The sequence below is a fragment of the Arachis stenosperma genome, chromosome 5, assembly GCF_014773155.1.
Source record: "Arachis stenosperma cultivar V10309 chromosome 5, arast.V10309.gnm1.PFL2, whole genome shotgun sequence".
Lineage (NCBI taxonomy): Eukaryota > Viridiplantae > Streptophyta > Magnoliopsida > Fabales > Fabaceae > Arachis > Arachis stenosperma.
The window spans coordinates 123,488,207-123,508,032 of NC_080381.1; the positions used below are offsets into that span (position 1 = coordinate 123,488,207).

Below are 19,826 nucleotides of genomic sequence, written 5' to 3' on the forward strand. Positions count from 1 at the left end.
GGAAAGTTGAGAATGGTGAAAGATCTTAAGAATAAGTATAGATTGAATATGTTAGGACTGATAGAAACCAAAAGGCAGATAGTGACGAGATTTGATGTTTTGAAAATTTGGGGAAGAGGTTGTACGGGTTGGGAGTATGTAGGTTCTGATGGTGCTTCTGGTGGGTTGTTGTTAATGTGGGATGAGGATTTTTTTAAAGTGACAAATAGTTATAAAGACGAGAGATGGTTGTGTGTTGAAGGTGTTCTGCCAGAAAATTCTATTAACTGTGCTTTCTTCTTGGTGTATGGTGCACATGCTAGAGATGAGAAACTGGTTGTGTGGGAGGAGCTATGCTATGTGGCTGGGTTATGTCAGGGGCCATTTTGTTTTTTGGGAGATTTTAATGAAATTACACAGGTGGAGGAAAGGCGAGGCACTGATAGCTTGTCTCTGTCAGCGCAAGATTTTAAGGATTGGATAAACGATATGGGACTGGTGGACTTACCGATTACTGATCGGAAGTTTACATGGTTTCGAGGATGCTCTTGTAGCCGCATTGACAGAGCCCTGGTCAGTCTGGAATGGCTTGAGGTGTTCCCAGGAACCCAGTTGAGAGGTGGTCCACGGGGATTATCAGATCACTGTCCTATTATAGTGGAAGACAAGAGAATAAGGGATGGTCCGAGGCCCTTCCGTAGCCTTGATTCGTGGTTTACTCATGAAGGTTTTCTGAGGATGGTCAAGGAGGAATGGAGAGGTTTGGGAGTTATGCAATTTACTGACAAATTGAAGGCGTTGACGGGGCCTTTGCGACGATGGCATAAAGACAACTTTGGTGACATGGAAAATAAAATCACTAAGTTTGAAGAAGAGATTAAGAAAATTGATGACATGGTTAGCAATGGGACATATGATGGCACAATGGAAGCTAGAAGGAGGGCCTTAGTTACTTGCTGTGAGAAGTGGTATGTGCGGAAAGAAATACATTGGAAGCAGATGTCGAGGTCTAGGCATGCGAAGCACATGGACAAAAACACGAGGTATTTTCATAACTTAGCTTCAGCAAGAAGGAGGAATAATAGAATCGATGCTCTGGTCATTAATGGGAGGTTGATAAGGAATCAAGCTAGGATTAAGATTGCCATTAGGGAGTTCTATAAAGAGTTATATCATCAACAACAGTCTCCGATGGTGGGGTTCAGAGATGGACTAGTGGAAAGGATTGATGAGCAGGATGCTATGGACTTGGAGAGACTACCAACTCCTGAGGAGGTTAGAGAGGCAGTGTGGGACTGTGAGTCGTCCAAGGCACCAGGAAGTGACGGGTACAACATGAATTTTATAAAGAAGTGTTGGGGAGATATTGGTTCTGAATTCACAACAGCTGTTCTGGGTTTCTTCCAATCTTTAAAGCTACCAGCAGATGCTAATGTGACGTGGGTGGCACTGGCCCCTAAGTTTACTGGTGCTAAGGAAATCAAAGACTTACGCCCGATCAGCATGGTGGGGTGTGTGTATAAGGTTATCTCGAAGCGGCTAGTGAGGAGGATGAGAGCTGTTATGCCTGGGTTAGTGGGGGAGACGCAGAGCGCATTTGTCAAAGGTCGAAAGATTCATGATGGGGCGCTTATCGCATGTGAGACAGTTTAGTGGGTCAAAGCGAGAAAGATGAAAGCGGCAATAATAAAGTTAGACTTCCAGAAAGCATATGACAGAGTAAAGTGGAAATTTGTTGACCTTGTGCTACAAAAGATGGGATTTGGACAGAGATGGAGAGCGTGGGTTATGGAGTGTGTGAGCTCGTGCTCAATGTCAGTATTGATAAACGGCTCGCCCTCTAAGCCGTTCAAGATGGAAAGGGGCCTGCGACAAGGTGATCCTTTATCCCCATTCCTTTTTGTACTTGTGGTGGATGTCTTACATAGAATGTTTGAAGAGGCAGTTAGGAATGGCCGCTTATCACCACTTTTGGTTGGAAGAGATCATATTCAGTTGTCGCATCTACAGTTCGCTGACGATACTATTTTGTTCTGCCCTCCTGAAAATGAGACTATCATGAACTACAAGAGGTTGCTTCGGTACTTTGAGTTGATGTCAGGCTTGAGCATCAATTTTGAGAAGTCCAGTTTAATCCCTATTAACTGTGATGCGCAGTGGGCACGACATATGTGTAATTTGTTAGGCTGCAGACAAGAATCCCTTCCTGTTAAATATCTGGGCATCTCATTAGGCGCCAACCCAAGATTGATTAAGACATGGAAGCCAATAATAGACAAAGTGGAGGAGCAACTTAGCCTTTGGAAAGCCAAGGTGCTCAACAAAGCTGGTAAGTTGGTGCTTATTAAATCTGTGTTGAATAGCTTGCCAGTTTATTACTTGAGCCTATATAAGATGCCAAAGGCTGTTGCTGAGAAACTGATTTCTCTACAAAGAAGTTTCTTTTGGAGTAGGGAGGATGGGAGTTCTGGTATGGCCATGGTGAAGTGGGAAGTGGTACAGGCTCCCAAGAGGCTAGGAGGATTGGGAGTTGGGGATGCTTTGTTACGCAATACAACCTTCTGTTTAAGTGGTGGTGGCGATTCTCTGAGGAAGATTGCCCACTGTGGAAGAGGGTAGTGTGCTCTTGTAATGACTTGAACCCAACTGAGCTTCTATACTCTCAGAGATTACCTGATAGGGGCGGTCCGTGGAAGGACATTTGTCAAATACAGTTCAAGAATCAAGAAGTGAGGCAGAAGATGATAACTAGATTGGCTATGGAAGTGGGTGATGGGAGACGTACTCGGTTCTGGGAGGATGTCTGGATCATGGGAGGGTCTTTAAAGAATCGATTTCCAAGGCTTTTCTCTGTTTCAAACCAAAGAGGATCAGTGATAGGGGATTGTGGGTTCTGGGATGGGTTAACTTGGATATGGAACTTTCAATGGAGGCGTGAGCTGTTCCAATGGGAGTTGGATCTAGTGAACCAGCTTCATAACACTTTGAGAGTAGTTAAACTTGCACTTGGGAGAGAGGATAGAGTTGTGTGGAAATATGATAAGCAGGGTATTTTTTCTACTAACTCATTTGTGCAGGTGTTGCAGATAAAAATGGCTCCAGAGGATATCTCAAGCTACAGCTTCACTAGGTCAATTTGGAAAGGACTTGTCCCTCCCAGGATGGAGTTATTTGTCTGGTTTGGCTTGATTGGCAGGGTCAATACGAAGGAGAGATTGCGTCGGTTCGGGGTTATTAGCCAAGAAGATTCTCTATGTGCCTTATGTAAAATAGGCGATGAAAATGATTACCACCTGTTTCTTGGCTGTAATTTCTCTTGGCAGGTCTGGTGTGCTTGGATATCTCATGTTGGCGTGCAATGGATATACCCAGGTACAGTCAAGGAGCATTTTCAGAGTTGGACCGAGGCATCAAGTAATAAGGAGGAGCGCAAGAGGTGGATGGTGTGTTTTTGTGCCATTATGTGGAATATCTGGCTGGAACGAAACCGGAGAATTTTTCAGAATAAAGAAAAAGGAGTTGAGGAGATTATCAACTTGTCTGTTCAGAGCTACACTGAATGGTTAGGTGCTGACCCCTTTAGTTGTTGATGGCAATGCCGGAGATGACAAAGGGTTAGATCAGTAGGTCTACTTGGTTACTGCTTTGTATTTTTATTTTTATTTAGTTATGTTCTCGCTCCACTTTTGTGTTGAGCTCCTATTTTCAAAAAAAAAATAAAGTTACGTGCATATAATGATTTTAAATAAAATAAATAAATAATCTACTATATATATTAATATATAAGGAATAAAAAAGGTTGATTTTTAATATTTTATTTTTTAAATATTTTTTATTATATATTAAAATACCATAAAATATTTTTTATTGTTAAGATTTAAATCCAAAATATGACAAAATTATTGATTATTATTATTGTGAGGCTAAATTAAGAGTGTGCATGGGTCGGGTTTAATTAGATTTGGATTTGATCTTAAAAGATCACTAGACTTACTTTGACCCAACCAAAAAGTAATAAAAAATAAATTTGATTACACTGGGTCGACCCGATATATTAATTAGTATATATAACTTTTTAATTTATATACAAAAATATTAATATTTTACTTTTAAAAATTAAATTTAATAAATATTATATCATATTTATACCAAAATAAATTATGTTAGAGTAAAAAATAATATTGTATAATATAAAAATATTACTTAAAATATAAAAATATAGTATGACGTTACTAATTTTACTAAAAAATATATATTTTTATTATAAAAGACAACTTCAAATCGAACTGAATGACCCAAAATATAACAAGAACTTAACTCAAAATAATAATATATAAACGTGACAAACTTAAACCCTATAAAAATATGTCTTGAATCTGAGTTGGATTGAATGTTGAACACTTCGAGATTAAACTACTCTTCAATAATAATAATAAGATTTTATTATTCTATTTAGTCTTTATAATTTATCAAAATTTAGTTAAATCCTCCTAGTTTAAACATTTATAATAAATTATATTAGATTGAAACTTTCATTTACATTCTTTCTAGTTAACTATTTTTGAAAAAATATAATTATTCTTTTGAAATATTATTTTTTGTATTTGATTTTAAATAAAATATAAAAAATTTTAAAAATAAATATTCTAATTATTTTTTGAAAAATAACAACTAATAAAAATTTAATTATAAATTTTATATAATATAAAAAATTAATTATAAATTTATAAACTATAAAGACTTAATCAAAAAATTATTGGAAGTATAAGAACTAATTAACAGACTAAATTAAACCTAATAATAATAATCAGAATTACGTTGCATTTGTCTCCGATAGGTTGGGAATGAACCCTCCCCGTTAGTCATTGGCATGTTTTAATTTGTTAAATGAAACAAAGTGCAGCCAAACATATGCAGCCAACCCTAAAAATAAAGTATATATAGAAAATAAAAAATACATAAAAATAAAATAGTAAGATATATAACTAGCTAGGCAAATGTTGTTATTTGTGTGTCCCTTTCTGCTTTGCTGTTTTGAACCCCTCCCTAAAGCAAATCTAAGGTGGGTGTGGGTGCCAGATTCATATGCCATTGTTTTTTTCCTTTTTAAGGTTGTGCTTAGCGAAGCATATTCATCTCATCACATGGGGGTATCAAACTAACAATTATTATACTATTTTTCTTCCTACATTTCTCATAAATTTGTGCCGTGACATTCGTCTGATTTTGACTCTCTGTTTAGATATGTGGTTATTGTATCATAGTTCGGTTTAAATGGCATATAACGTTTTATTTCGTAACCGATGTTGTGAAAAATAAATCACGCTATAAGACAATATTTGAGTACTAGTTTAAGTTATAACGGACGAATCAAGATATTATAAATTTTTATGTATCAAAACAGAATTAAAATAATGTTAGTTACAACTAAAAATTTTGAATATGCAGCATTATTCATAAATTTATATGTATGTTCATCGACCAATATTTTAGTCCCCGACCCAGCACTTAACTAATTTTTCATTTTTAAAATGTAATCAATGGCTTTTGTTTTCATATTTTAAGCTAACAAGTTTTTTAATGGCTTTAGCTCTTGTTTTCCTTTATTAAAAAAAGACAAATTTGTTCTGACCAGTTTTTTTCGTTAGTTATTTTAAATTTTCGACAGTTATAAACTAAATATAGTCCGAGTTTTTTTTTCTACTAATTGTAAGAATATCAGAGTCTTGCTTAAACTGAAGAGAACAAAAATTGTGAGTGAGAAACTAAGATGAAGAGAAGAGAGATTAGAGAGAAGATTCAGAGAAAAAAAAAAGAACGAGTGATTCAGTGTATTCTACACAGTTGAGAGGGTTACAAGCTGATATAGATAGGCTGAGTAGTTGCCTCACTAATAACCTGTGCCAGTTCAGCATAACAGAAAAGAAAGGCTTAACAGAAAGGAAAAGCAGGAAATGCAATTAACAATTAACTCAAGAAGGTGGGTGAGTAACTAATTTAGAGTAATTAACTCTTCCAACAATCTAAATTGAACTCATACATACTACTCATCATGACCCTCACATTTTTCTTTTATACATTCTCTATCATGTCCCTGCCAAGTTGAAGTTGTTGATTTCTCCAAGTTCTACACCTTTAGCTTGTTCCGGAACTGAATGAAAGTAGTAGAGAGGAGAGTCTTGGTGAATGTATCTGCAATTTACACTGAACTGGAAACATGACTTACTTGCACCACTTTACTTGTAACACAATCTCTTGCAAAGTGCAAGTCTATCTCGAAATGCTTTGTTTTTTAATGTAGTATCGGATTTGCTGCTAAAAGTACAGCACTTTGGTTAGCACAATATGTTATAGGTGGTTCTTGGACTGGCCATTTCAACTCACTTATCAGACCTTTGATCGAAATCAATTTTGCCACTAAATCTGCTAGTGCCCTGTATTTTATCTCTGTGCTTGATCTAGCCACCACTCCTTGCTTCTTTGACTGCCAGGACACTAGATTCCTTCCTACAAACACACAGAAACCTCCAATTGACTTCTTATCATTTGGGTTTCTAGCCCATTCAGAGTCACAGTAGGCTGTGACCTTCAGAGATGGATCTTTGTGAATCTTCAGACCATACACAGCTGTGCGACCGACATATCTCAGTATTCTTTTGACTAACTTCTAGTGAGCTACTAAAGGTGTTTGTATAAATTGAACAAATTTATTTACACGGTAGGCTGAATCTGGTCTTGTCACAGTGAGGTATTGAAGGCTTCCTACTACAAAACAGTATAGTTAGCGATCATTAAAAGCATCTCTTCCCACAGCATGAATTTTAAGAGTAGATGGCAGAGGTGTGATACATGGTTTGCAGTTACTCATGCCAGCTTTTGCTAGCAAGTTCTGCACATACTTGCCTTGGGACAACATCAATCCCTCATCATCAGTTTTGGTCACTTGAATCCCCAAGAAATAATGCAACTCTCCCATGTCTTTCAATGCAAAAGTTGAATGTAGCTTTTGAGTAACTATAATGAGGATTGTAGGGCAATTTCCAGTCATAATGATATCATCAACATAGATCAGCATATAGCTGAGAGACAATTCTAATTGCTGGACAAACCAGACACATCGGATTTTGTTGGTGAGAAGCCAAGTTTCTACAGTGCTGAGGAGAGCTTGTAATACCACGCTCTAGGTGCCTGTTTTAGGCCGTAGAATGCTTTTCTAAGCTTGCAGACCAAGCTACTGTCACCTGAGGTATACCCCTGTGGTTGCTTCATGTAGACATCCTCAGTGAGCTTCCCATGTAAGAAAATATTGTTTACGTCAACTTGCCTGATTGACTAACCCCTGGCTAGTGCTATAGAAAGTATGACTCGAATTGATGTTTGCTTTACAATTGGATTGTAGGTTTCAGTAAAATCAAATCCAAGTTGCTGAGAGAATCCTTGAGCAACAAGGCAATCTTTGTGCTTCTGTAGACTGCCATCTGCATTGTACTTGAGGCGGAAGACCCATTTGCTGCCTATGGCCTCTCTACCTGGAGGTAGGGGAACAAGCTTCCATGTGTTATTTCGCTGCAAGGCCTCAAATTAAGCACCCATGGCCTGTGTCCAGTTAGGATCAGCCAAGGCTTGCTGTACAGTTTGGGGTTCTACAGATGCTTGAAAGGCCCTTGGCCTCAAAGAGCCAGTTTTTCTTCTTGTCACCATAAGATGGACATTAGGGACTGAAGGATTAGGCTCAGCAGCTGAGGTATAGGGTAGGATAATTTCCATGTCTGAAATTGAAACTGGAGTAGGTATGTCTGAGGGTGCTTTGTGATGTGAGAATTAAAGGTGAGATTGTATGTCTAAGAGTAGGTTGAGGGTTGAGGAAGGCTGAGGAATTTGCTCAATAGCTGGTGGTGTGTTAGGTGGGGGAGTGTGAAGTTAAAGATGATGAGGATTGGCAGGAAGACGCTGAGGTTGTGAAGAAATAGAGGGCTTTGGGAGGATTTGTAGTGGAGGTAGAGAAGAAAAAGGTGGGGTTTGAGCTTGAGAGCTGACAGTATTGAAGTCTGAGTCTGGATCTTTGAAAGGAAACTCTTCTTCATTAAAAACTACATTCCTGCTAATGACTATTTTTCCTGAGCTTGTTTGGCATTTGTACCCCTTATGAGAGGTGGCATATCCAAGGAAGACACATGCTGAAGACCTGAATTGCAACTTGTTCTTATTATAAGGTCTCAGGTGTGGAAAGCACAAGCAACCAAACACCTTTAAGTCTTCATAGTTGGGTTGCTTGTTAAACAACTTCTCAGTTGGTGAGGCTCCATTCAGCACTTCTGTGGGAAGGAGGTTGATGATTTGAGCTGCAATGGTGAAGGCTTCTCCCTAAAATTTGGTTGGCAATGAGGCTGCAGCCAGTATTGTTAGGCCCATTTAAACAACATGCCTATGCTTACGTTCAGCAGTGCCATTCTGCTGGTGTATCTGAGGGCATGGAAACCTGTGAATGATTCCTTGCTCTTGCAACAGTTTAGAGAGACTGGGATATTCTGCAGCATTGTCACTTTGGAGACATTTAAGTTTATCCTTTAATTCTAGTTCAAACCATACGTTGAAAATGCAATAAAACTAATTTTAGTTGAGCTCTATTTCTAATTAGATATAACCAAGTGTATCTGGAAAATGCATCAATAAAATTAACAAAATAGTAATTTCTATTAGAATCAGGTGTTGGGGCTGAGCCCCAAATGTCAGAGTACACAAGTTTTAAGGGAGCATTGTAAGATGTTTTAGATTTAAAGAAGGGTAGGGTGTGAGATTTGGCAATGCAGTAGGTACTACATATTGACTTATTTGGGGAAGAAGGGATATTACAAAGTTTTAACACTCTAGAGACTACAACTGCTGAGGCATGCCCAAGTCTAGCATGCCAGAGCTTGTGTTTATTTGATGCTACCTCCACTGAACTGATGAGGGCAAAAGGTGTGTGAACTGGATGAAAATTGAGGAGCCTATACATTCTTCTGACCACATCTCCATGTAGGATAACTTCTTTAGTGGCTTGAGATTTGACAAAACAACCATGAGAGTGGAATTCGAAAAACACTTTATTGTCACAGCAAAATTGGTTGACACTGAGCAAAATTTTAGTTATATTTGGCACTAGTAGCAGTTTTTGCATTATTAGATGTTTAGAACTCAAATCAGTTTTAAAATATGCTTTTCCAACACAATTAATATCTAAACCTGTACCATTACCAACAACTACTATGCCTGCATAATTTTCTTTTTCAGCCATAACTTGTGATTCCGCACTCATATTATGTGTAGCTCCAAAGTCAGGATACCATATTGAATCTTGAATAGTTGCAGGGTTAGCCAACACACTGCTAAAATTTGCCTTTGGTTGCTCAACTTGCTGCTGTCTTTCTACATAGTCTCCTTTGTATTAAGGTTGTGTGTACTATCCACTATCATCATCATATTTATACCAACAAAATATGGCTGTGTTACCATATTTATTGCATATCTGACATTGAGACCTATCTTGCATTCTTTCATAGCTCTGGTTTCCTAGCCTATTTGAGTAAAATTGTTGTCTTCTTTCATATTCTGAATGAACAAATTGAGTTCTGCCATAGTCTTGTGATTGTCTTGTATTTCTAAAATTTTGAAACCTGCCTCTACCGCGAGGACCTCGTCTGAAACCTCCTCTTTGTGCAAAATTGGCCTGATATGCCTATTGATTGAACTGTCTTGTGTGACTTGATTGAGCAATATTTGCCTGCAACAGATGATCTAATTTTGGTTTTCTGAATCTTTCAAGCATACTTTCGTGTGCAAACAGTACTGCTTCTAGCTCACCAACTGTGATTCCTTGAGATCTTGTTAAAATTGAAGTGAGTACCGGTGCATAATCTTCAGTTAGGCCATGAAGAATTGTATTTATATGTTCACTTTCACTCACTATTTCTCCTAATGAGGTTAATGCATCAATTGTACTTTTGATCTTTAGCACATAGTCATTTACTGAAACACCGATTTTCATGCTACTGAGCTAATTTCTCAATTGTATTGCTCTAGCCTTAATTTGTGAAGTAAAATGACTTTCTAACCTGTTCCAAATCTGGTAAGTGTATATGCACCCAACCATTTGAGTTGTCTGTGGTTTGGTTATGGAGGCTAACAACCAAGATTTCAACAATGCATCTTGTTTCTTCCATATTTGATATTCTGAATTGACTTCTCTATTTTCAAGAAACTACTGTGGAATTCTTGCTCTTGTAATGTGGTCCAGCAGATCGTTTCCTTCAATCCATGTCTCAACTTGGTCCTTTCATTGTAGAAAGTTGTCATTGTCAAGCTTCATGTAAATTGGAGTTGCTGTGAATCCTGGTACACTTGCTGTTTGAGCTGAGTTTGCAGTAGGAGCAAAATTGTTTATTGCAGCCATGAGAACTAAGCTCTGATACCATGTAAAGATATCAGAGTCTTGCTTAAACTGAAGAGAACAAAGATTGTGAGTGATAAACTGAAATGAAGAGAAGAGAGATTAGAGAGAAGACTTGGAGAAGAAGAAGAAAGAATGAGTGATTCAGTGTGTTCTGCACAGTTGAGAGGGTTACAAGCTTATATAGGTAGGCTGAGTAGTTGCCTTACTAACAATTTGTGCCAGCTCAGCATAACAGAAGAAAAGGCTTAACAAAAAGCACTACAAAAAAAGCATTTTTTTCGATGCCAAAAATCGACGGTTATTTCTACCATCGATATTTTTCGATGGCTTGCTGTCGATATTGCTAAAAAAATAATTAAAATAAAATATTAAAATCGACAGCCAGGTCATCGATAATTTTATGATGCATTAACCTTTGCCCTTCTATCGTCACATTGTCGATGAGTCAGGGGCCGAAAATACTTTTATTTTAAAATCGACGAACATGGCATCTATTTTATTAATTAAAATATCGACAACAATTGTCTTCGATAAATTTGAACGGTCCAGATCACTTTCTAAAATCAAATTAATGGTGTAGATTTAATGTATAAAATATACGCTTAAAGTGTCGATTTTTTTAAAATTAAAATCGACAAATATGCCGTCGATTTTTATCACTAAAAACACTTATCCGCGTCCATTTTCCACGTCCAAAGTTTCTCATTTTACCCCAAATTCTCCATTTCATTACCAACCCGCGTCATTCTCCGCTGCCATCATCGCTCCGTCACATTTGCGCCGCCGTTGCTTCTCAAACACCCCCTCAACACACACAATCTCTCAACACCCCCTCAAACCAAGAAAGCGGTGACCATGAGAAAATCATAAACCCTACCCAGTGGCCAGTGCCTCTGTCACACCCACTACTCTGACACCTTACTCAGTAGCTCGGCACAGCAGCTAATCGCACGAGCAAGGATTTTTAGCGTGACAATGAACCCAAGGCGAGGTGGAACTCTAGCGAGATTCTGTACCATTTTTATTTTTTCTATATCAAGGTTCTCTTAATTTTAATGCTAAGTTTTGCAATTATTAGGATGAAACAAACAATAAAAAATAATTAAATAATTAAATCGAAATGATGATGGTGGTAAAAGTTCATTTGAGCCTACCCTTTCTATTTTTTATCAACTGGGTTTTCTTAGGGGAGCCAACAAAGACAGGTGGTTGACTAATATGAAAATGAAAGCCGCTCACTTACATATCTTGTTGAATTGTCCTAAAGTCGATACGTTTAGAAGTCAATACGAGCAGATTCATAGGAGCAATAATTCTTTATCCAACTTTCCATCATGGTTCCATGAGCATGTAGGTTATTACATTTTGTTGATTGTACCAAAATATGTCAAAGTAAATCTTGTTTTTCTAAATACTATATTTTGTTTGACAAAATCAGGTAAAAAATTCCAGTAATGGCATAACTTGTCCTCATCTATTGAGTTTATCATTCGATCCAAAAACTAGAGCCATGAGTATTGGTATGTTCAAGGTCAACAGGTATAGATTTCATACTCCTGAGCATACATGTGGAAGGAAGACAGATAATACAGGCATATATGTTAAAGGTGATGGAGGGAATGATGCATCTGACTGGTACGACACTCTTAAAGAGATTTTGATTGTTGAATATCCAAGTTTTGTTAGTTTGAGAGTCACCTTGTTTTATTGTGAGTGGTATGATCTTACCAGGCCTCGGAAAATGCGTAGACACAAAGACTACAAAATAATTAAAAGTATTACCCATTAGGAGATATGAGAGTTATGATCCATTCATCCTTGCGCAAAAAGCTAGATAAGTGTATTACATGCCATATCTACAAGGTTGTAAGTCTAATTAGAAGGTTGTGATTACATGTAAACCATAAAAAATAATGGAGGAGGCACAAAATGAATATGAAACTAAGGTGTATCAAAATGATGAGCCTCCACATGCTAGGATCATATTAGAAATCGAGTTTCCACTGTCATTAGCATCTATATTAGGAGATGTTGATATGATACAACTTCAAGTAGCTGACCTCCAGGTTTCCAATGTAAATAATGAGGAGGACGATGACATTGAGATCTATAATGACAATGATGCTTACATTGATGATGATGGAAGTTCAGAATTCTCATATTAAGGTTTTAGTTGTAAATTCTTAATTTGCAAATCTGTTAATTTACTTTAATTCATATTTTGTAATTTCTTATATCGGGTATATTATGGATAATAACTTGCTTATTTCAATGTGTACAGGATATGGTTGGTAGAGACGGAGATCGCGGTCATGGCCGTGACCGAGGCCGAGGCCGAAAGGGGATGCTTAGGCTTTCTATTGGTCACCCCCTTGACTTGCATGCGGATTCATACACTCTCGTTGGTTCATCATCAGGCACGACTGCTCCGACCAATGAGAGACCGCCACCTATTGCTACTACTACCCCCTCTCGTCAGGAGCCTCAGATACACATAATGCCTATTTCGGGTGTGCCAAGACCATGCACTCAACAAGCCAATGAACCTTCCAACAATGCCACACATGGTGTGCAGAGTGATCCAGCTATTGTAGCTCCCAGTCAAGCAGGATCTTGTAGGAAAAGACAAACCACATCTAATGCTACCCAAGATACTCAGGGCCAAGGAGCATCCACTGCCACTAGTCACTCTAGCACAAGTGCTCCCAAGCTTAGAAATGATGGTGCCAAATCGTTTGTTATTTGCTTTAAATTTTACGAATAGTATGTCTCATTTTTACTAAGTAATATGTCTTTATCATTTTTTCGATTTTTGATGTAGTTGGCACCCACCTAAGCCTGGCTTGAAGCATATTTCTCACGTTTTTAAGAAAAACTACAACAAGCCTTGGCTGAGTTTTGATGAGGCAGATGATGATACTCGAAAAATATGGTGGACAGAGTGGAGGATAAGTTTTATCTACCTTGTTTTATGTATTTTACAATGTTATATATCATAGTATGTTATATGGACATACAAAGTCTTCCAACAGAAGCTGCCATTATGGGCCTCATAAATGGCCTACGAGAAGGACCATTTAGCCAATCTATATCAAAGAGATACCCGACATCCTTAGACGAAGTACAAGAACGGGCACAGAAATACATCAACATGGAGGAAAATTCTCGACTTGGCGAAGCCTCAAGGTTTGGTTCTGCCTACCGAGATAAAGAATCCAAGGAAAAGGAGGATCACTCTGGAGAGAAAATCAAAAAGTATCATAACTATACTCCTCTTAGGGTATTGATGAGCGGATAATTTGTACGCTTTTTGGCATTGTTTTTAGTATGTTTTAGTATGATCTAGTTAGTTTTTAGTATATTTTTATTAGTTTTTAGTTAAAATTCACTTTTCTGGACTTTACTATGAGTTTGTGTGTTTTTCTGTGATTTCAGGTATTTTTTGGCTGAAATTGAGGGACCTGAGCAAAAATCTGATTCAGAGACTGAAAAGGACTGCAGATGCTGTTGGATTCTGACCTCCCTGCATTCGAAGTGGATTTTCTGGAGCTACAGAAGCCCAATTGGCGCGCTCTCAACGGAGTTAGAAAGTAGACATCCTGGGCTTTCCGGCAATATATGATAGTCCATACTTTGCCCAAGATTTGATGGCCCAAACCGGCGTTCAAAGTCACCTTCAGATTTTCCAGCGTTAAACGCCGGAACTGGCACCAAAATGGGAGTTAAACGCCCAAACTGGCATAAAAGCTGGCGTTTAACTCCAAGAAGAGTCTCTACACGAAAATGCTTCATTGCTCAGCCCAAGCACACACCAAGTGGGCCCGGAAGTGGATTTTTATGTCATTTACTCATCTTTGTAATTCTTAAGCTACTAGTTCCCTATAAGTAGGACCTTTTACTATTGTATTTTCATCTTGGTTCTTCTGGTTCCCTCTCTGGGGGCCGAAGCCAATGATCACTTTTGTTCTTATGTATTTTCAACGGTGGAGTTTCTACACACCATAGATTAAGGTGTGGAGCTCTGCTGTACCTCGAGTATTAATGCAATTACTATTGTTCTTCTATTCAATTCTGCTTGTTCTTGTTCCAAGATATCACTTGTTCTTCAACTTGATGAATGTGATGATCCGTGACACTCATCATCATTCTCACCTATGAACGTGTGACTGACAACCACCTCCGTTCTACCTTAGATTGGGTGAATATCTCTTGGATTCCTGATACACGATGCATGGTTGATCACCTGACAACCGAGCGCTCGCCTGACAAACGAGCCAGCCATTCCATGAGATCAGAGTCTTCGTGGTATAGGCAAGAACTGATGGCGGCATTCAAGAGAATCTGGAAGGTCTAACCTTGTCTGTGGTATTCTGAGTAGGATTCAATGATTGAATGACTGTGACGTGCTTCAAACTCCTGAGGGCGGGGCGTTAGTGACAGACGCAAAAGAATCACTGGATTCTATTCTGGCCTGATCGAGAACCGACAGATGGATAGCCGTGCCGTGACAGGGTGCGTTGAACATTTCCACTGAGAGGATGGGAGGTAGCCACTGACAACGGTGAAACCCTTGCATAAGCTTGCCATGGAAAGGAGTAAGAAGGATTGGATGAAGACAGTAGGAAAGCAGAGAGACGGAAGGGACCAAGCATCTTCATACGCTTATCTGAAATTCCTACCAATGAATTACATAAGTATCTCTATCTTTATCTTTATGTTTATTCATCATCTATACCCATTTGAGTCTTCCTGACTAAGATTTACAAGGTGACCATAGCTTGCTTCATACCAACAATCTCCGTGGGATCGACCCTTACTCGCGTAAGGTTTATTACTTGGACGACCCAGTGCACTTGCTGGTCAGTGGTGCGAAGTTGTAGTGATCACAGTTTCCGCCGACCAAGTTTTTGGCGCCGTTGCCGGGGATTGTTTCGTGTATGGACAACTGACGGTTCATCTTGTTGCTTAGATTAGGTATTTTTTTTCCAGAGTTCTTAAAAATGAATTCTAGAGTTTCATGATGATCTGTTGAAATCTGGCTGGTTGAGAAGCCATGTCTAATCTTATTGGACCGAGGTTTCGACTGATTATCACAAGAGCTTGTTGATCTCTATCAATCTTGCTATTGGAGCAATGATCTGCTAAGGCTTGGCTGGCCATTGGCCATGTCTAGTGTTTTGGACCGAAGCTTTCTTTGAAAGCTTGGCTGGCTGTGAAGCCATGTCTAATTCCTGGACCGGAGTCTTAGACTAGCATTGCAATGATTCCTGGAATCCAAATTAAGAATTCTGAAACCTTTATTTTCTATTTCCATATAATTTTCGAAAAATCCAAAAAAATTTTAAAATCATAAAAACCAAAAATATTTTATGTTTCTTGTTTGAGTCTAGTGTCTAAATTTAAGTTTGGTGTCTTGCATGCATTGTTTATTTGATCTTGGTTCTATTTTCAAGTCAATAGTACAGGGAACTGAAGATTCAGAACATGCAGTAGAGGAATTACACAGAAAAAGCTGGGCGTTCAAAACGCCCAGTGAAGAAGGACAGAGTGGCGTTTAAACGCCAGCCAGGGTGCCTGGTTGGGCGTTTAACGCCCAAAAAGGTAGTGCATTGGGCGTTAAACGCCAGAATGTGCACCATTCTGGGCGTTTAACGCCAGGATGGCACAAGGGGGAGGATTTTGTTTTCAAAATCAATTTTTTTCAAGTTTTCAAAGTTTTCAAAATCAAATCTTTTTCAAATCATATCTTTTCAATCAAATGTTTTCAAAATCAATTTCTTTCCTTTTTCAAAGATACTGCTAACAATTAATGATTTGATTGAACATTTTAAGTATGTTGCCTTTTCTGTTGAGGAAGGTTTAATGTTTGAATCATATATTTTCTTGTTAGGCAAGTCATTAATTTTTAAAATCAAATCTTTTTAAAATTGTTTTTCAAATCATATCTTCTCAATCACATCTTTTTAAAACCATAACTTTTCAATCAAATCTTTTTCAAAACAGTTTTTAATCATATCTTTTTGATTTCTAATTTCAAATCTTTCTCAAAAATTACTTGATCTCTTTCTCACTCTTGTTTTTTCGAAAATCAAATTAAAGTTTTTCAAAATGTTTTTAAAATCTTTTTAATTAATTTTCGAAAATTTCTTCCTCTCTTCTCACATCCTTCTATTTATGGAGTACCACTCCTTCTCAATGCACAATTCGAACTCTATCTGATTAAGTTCGAATTCTTCTACCTCTTTCTTCTATTTTTTCTATTTCTCTGACACCTCAAGGAATCTCTATACTGTGACATAGAGGATTCCATATTTTCTTGTTCTCTTCTCTTTCATATGAGCAGGAGCAAAGACAAAGGCATTCTTGTTGAAGCTGACCCTGAACCTGAAAGGACCTTAAAGCGAAAGCTAAGAGAAGCTAAGGCACAACTCTCTGTAGAGGACCTAACAGAAATCTTCAAAGAAGAAGAACCCATGGCAGCCGAAAACAACAACAATGCAAGGAAGGTGCTGGGTGACTTTACTGCACCTACTCCCGACTTCTATGGGAGAAGCATCTCTATCCCTGCCATTGGAGCAAACAACTTTGAGCTTAAGCCTCAATTAGTTTCTCTAATGCAACAGAATTGCAAGTTCCATGGACTTCCATTGGAAGATCCTCATCAGTTCTTAGCTGAATTCTTGCAAATCTGTGACACTGTCAAGACTAATGGGGTTGACCTTGAGGTCTACAGACTTATGCTATTCCCTTTTGCTGTAAGAGACAGAGCTAGGACATGGTTGGACTCATAACCTAAAGAAAGCCTGGACTCATGGGAAAAGCTAGTCAATGCCTTCTTGGCAAAGTTCTTTCCACCTCAAAAAATTGAGTAAGCTTAGAGTGGAAGTCCAAACCTTCAGACAGAAGGATGGCGAATCCCTCTATGAAGCTTGGGAAAGATACAAAAAATTGATAAGAAAATGTCCTTCTGACATGCTTTCTGAATGGAGCATCATAGGTATTTTCTATGATGGTCTCTCTGAACTATCCAAGATGTCTTTGGATAGCTCTGCTGGAGGATCTCTTCATCTGAAGAAGACGCCTACAGAAGCTCAAGAGCTAATTGAAATGGTTGCAAATAACCAATTCATGTACACCTCTGAAAGGAATCCTGTGAACAATGGGACTAATCAGAAGAAAGGAGTTCTGAGATTGATACTCTGAATGCCATATTGGCTCAGAACAAGATATTGACTCAACAAGTCAATTGATTTCTCAAAGTCTGTCTGGAATGCAAAATGCACCAAGCAGTACTAAGGATGCTTCATCTGAAGAAGAAGCTTATGATCCTGAGAACCCTTCAATGGAAGAGGTGAATTACCTAGGAGAACCTTATGGAAACACCTATAATTCTTCATGGAGAAATCATCCAAATTTCTCATGGAAGAATCAAGAGAGACCTCAACAAAGTTTCAACAACAATAATGGTGGAAGAAACAGGTTTAGCAATGGCAAGCCTTTCCATCATCTTCTCAGCAACAGACAGAGAATTCTAAGCAGAACCACTCTGACTTAGCAACCATGGTCTCTGATCTAATCAAAACCACTCAAAGTTTCATGACTGAAACAAGGTCCTCCATTAGGAATTTGGAGGCACAAGTGGGACAGCTGAACAAGAAAATTACTGAACTCCCTCCTAGTACTCTCCCAAGCAATACAGAAGAAAATCCAAAAGGAGAGTGCAAGGCCATCAACATGGCCGAATTTGGAGAGGAAGGAGAGGAAGTGAACGCCACTGAGGAAGACCTCAATGGGCGTGCACTGACCTCCACTGAGTTCCCCAATGAGGAACCATGGGAATCTGAGGCTCAAAATGAGACCATAGAGATTCCATTGGACTTACTTTTGCCTTTCATGAGCTCTGATGAGTATTCCTCCTCTGAAAAGGATGAGTATGTCACTGAAGAGCAAGTTGCTAAATACCTTGGAGCAATCATGAAGCTAAATGACAAGTTATTTGGAAATGAGACTTGGGAGGATGAACCCCCTTTGCTCACCAAAGAATTGGATGACTTGTCTAGGCAGAAATTACCTCAAAAGAGGCAGGACCCTGGAAAGTTCTCCATACCTTGTACCATAGGCACCATGACCTTCAAGAAGGCTCTGTGTGACTTAGGGTCAAGTGTAAACCTCATGCCTCTCTCTGTAATGGAGAAGCTAGGGATCTTTGAGGTACAAGCTGCAAGAATCTCACTAGAGATGGCAGACAATTCAAGGAAACAAGCTTATGGACTTGTAGAGGATGTTTTGGTGAAGATTGAAGACCATTACATCCCTGCTGATTTTATAGTCTAGAGACTGGGGAGTGCATGATGAATCTATCATCCTTGGCAGACCCTTCCTAGCCACAGCAAAGGCTGTGATTGATGTTGATGGAGGTGAACTGATCATTCAAGTGAATGAAGAATCCTTTGTGTTTAGGCTCAGGATATCCCTCTGTCACCATGGAGAGGAAGCTTGAAGAGCTTCTCTCAAACAGAGTCAAAAGAGCCCCCACAGTCAAACTCTAAGTTTGGTGTTGGGAGGCCACAACCAAACTCTAAGTTTGGTGTTGAACCCCCACATTCAAACTCTAAGTTTGGTGTTGGGAGGTTCCACATTGCTCTGAGAAAATGTGAGGCTCCATGAGAGCCTCTGTCAAGCTATGACATTAAAGAAGCGCTTGTTGGGAGGCAACCCAATGTCATATTTTATCTATTTTCTTTTGTTAGTTTATGTTTTCTGTAGGTTGATGATCATGAGAAGTCACAAATCAATTGAAAAAGAAAAAACAGAATGAAAAACAGGAAGAAAAACAGCACACCCTGGAGGAAGAACCTACTGGCGTTTAAACGCCAGTAAGGCTAGCAGTGGGGTTTAACGCCCAGTCTGGCAATTCTGGGCGTTTAACGCCCAGTCTGGCACCATTCTGGGCGTTTAACGCCAGAAAGGGGCACCAGACTAGTGTTAAACGCCAGAAAAGGGCAATCACTTGGCGTTAAACGCCAGAAATGGGTACCAGCCCGGCGTTTACGCCAGAATTGGCTCAAAAAACGTTTTTGCATGCCATTTGGTGCGGGATGACTTTTCCTTGACACTCAGGATCTGTGGACCCCACAGGATCCCACCAACCCACCACTCTCTCTCTCTTCACCCATCACCAATCACCTCAACACCTCTTCCCCAAAAAACCCACCTATAAAATCCCATCTTTCTCTTCACCACTCACATCCATCCTTCATAAAGCCCCACCTACCTCACCCTTCAAATTCAAACACCTTCCTCCCAAACCCACTCATACATGACCGAACCATAAGCCCCTCCTCTCCTATATAAACCTTCTTCACTCCATTTTCACACAACCTAACACCACTTCTCCCCCTCTTTGGCCGAACAC

General features: G+C 38.8%; 1 non-coding gene across 1 annotated transcript; it reads right to left on the reverse strand.

Annotated features, from left to right (window-relative positions):
• Positions 1 to 17,281: 17,281 nt before the first annotated feature.
• LOC130984795 (small nucleolar RNA R71) lies at positions 17,282 to 17,389 on the reverse strand. The gene has a single exon (XR_009088704.1). It is a non-coding gene; the product is annotated as a small nucleolar RNA R71 (small nucleolar RNA).
• Between the last annotated feature and the right edge of the window lie 2,437 nt (positions 17,390 to 19,826).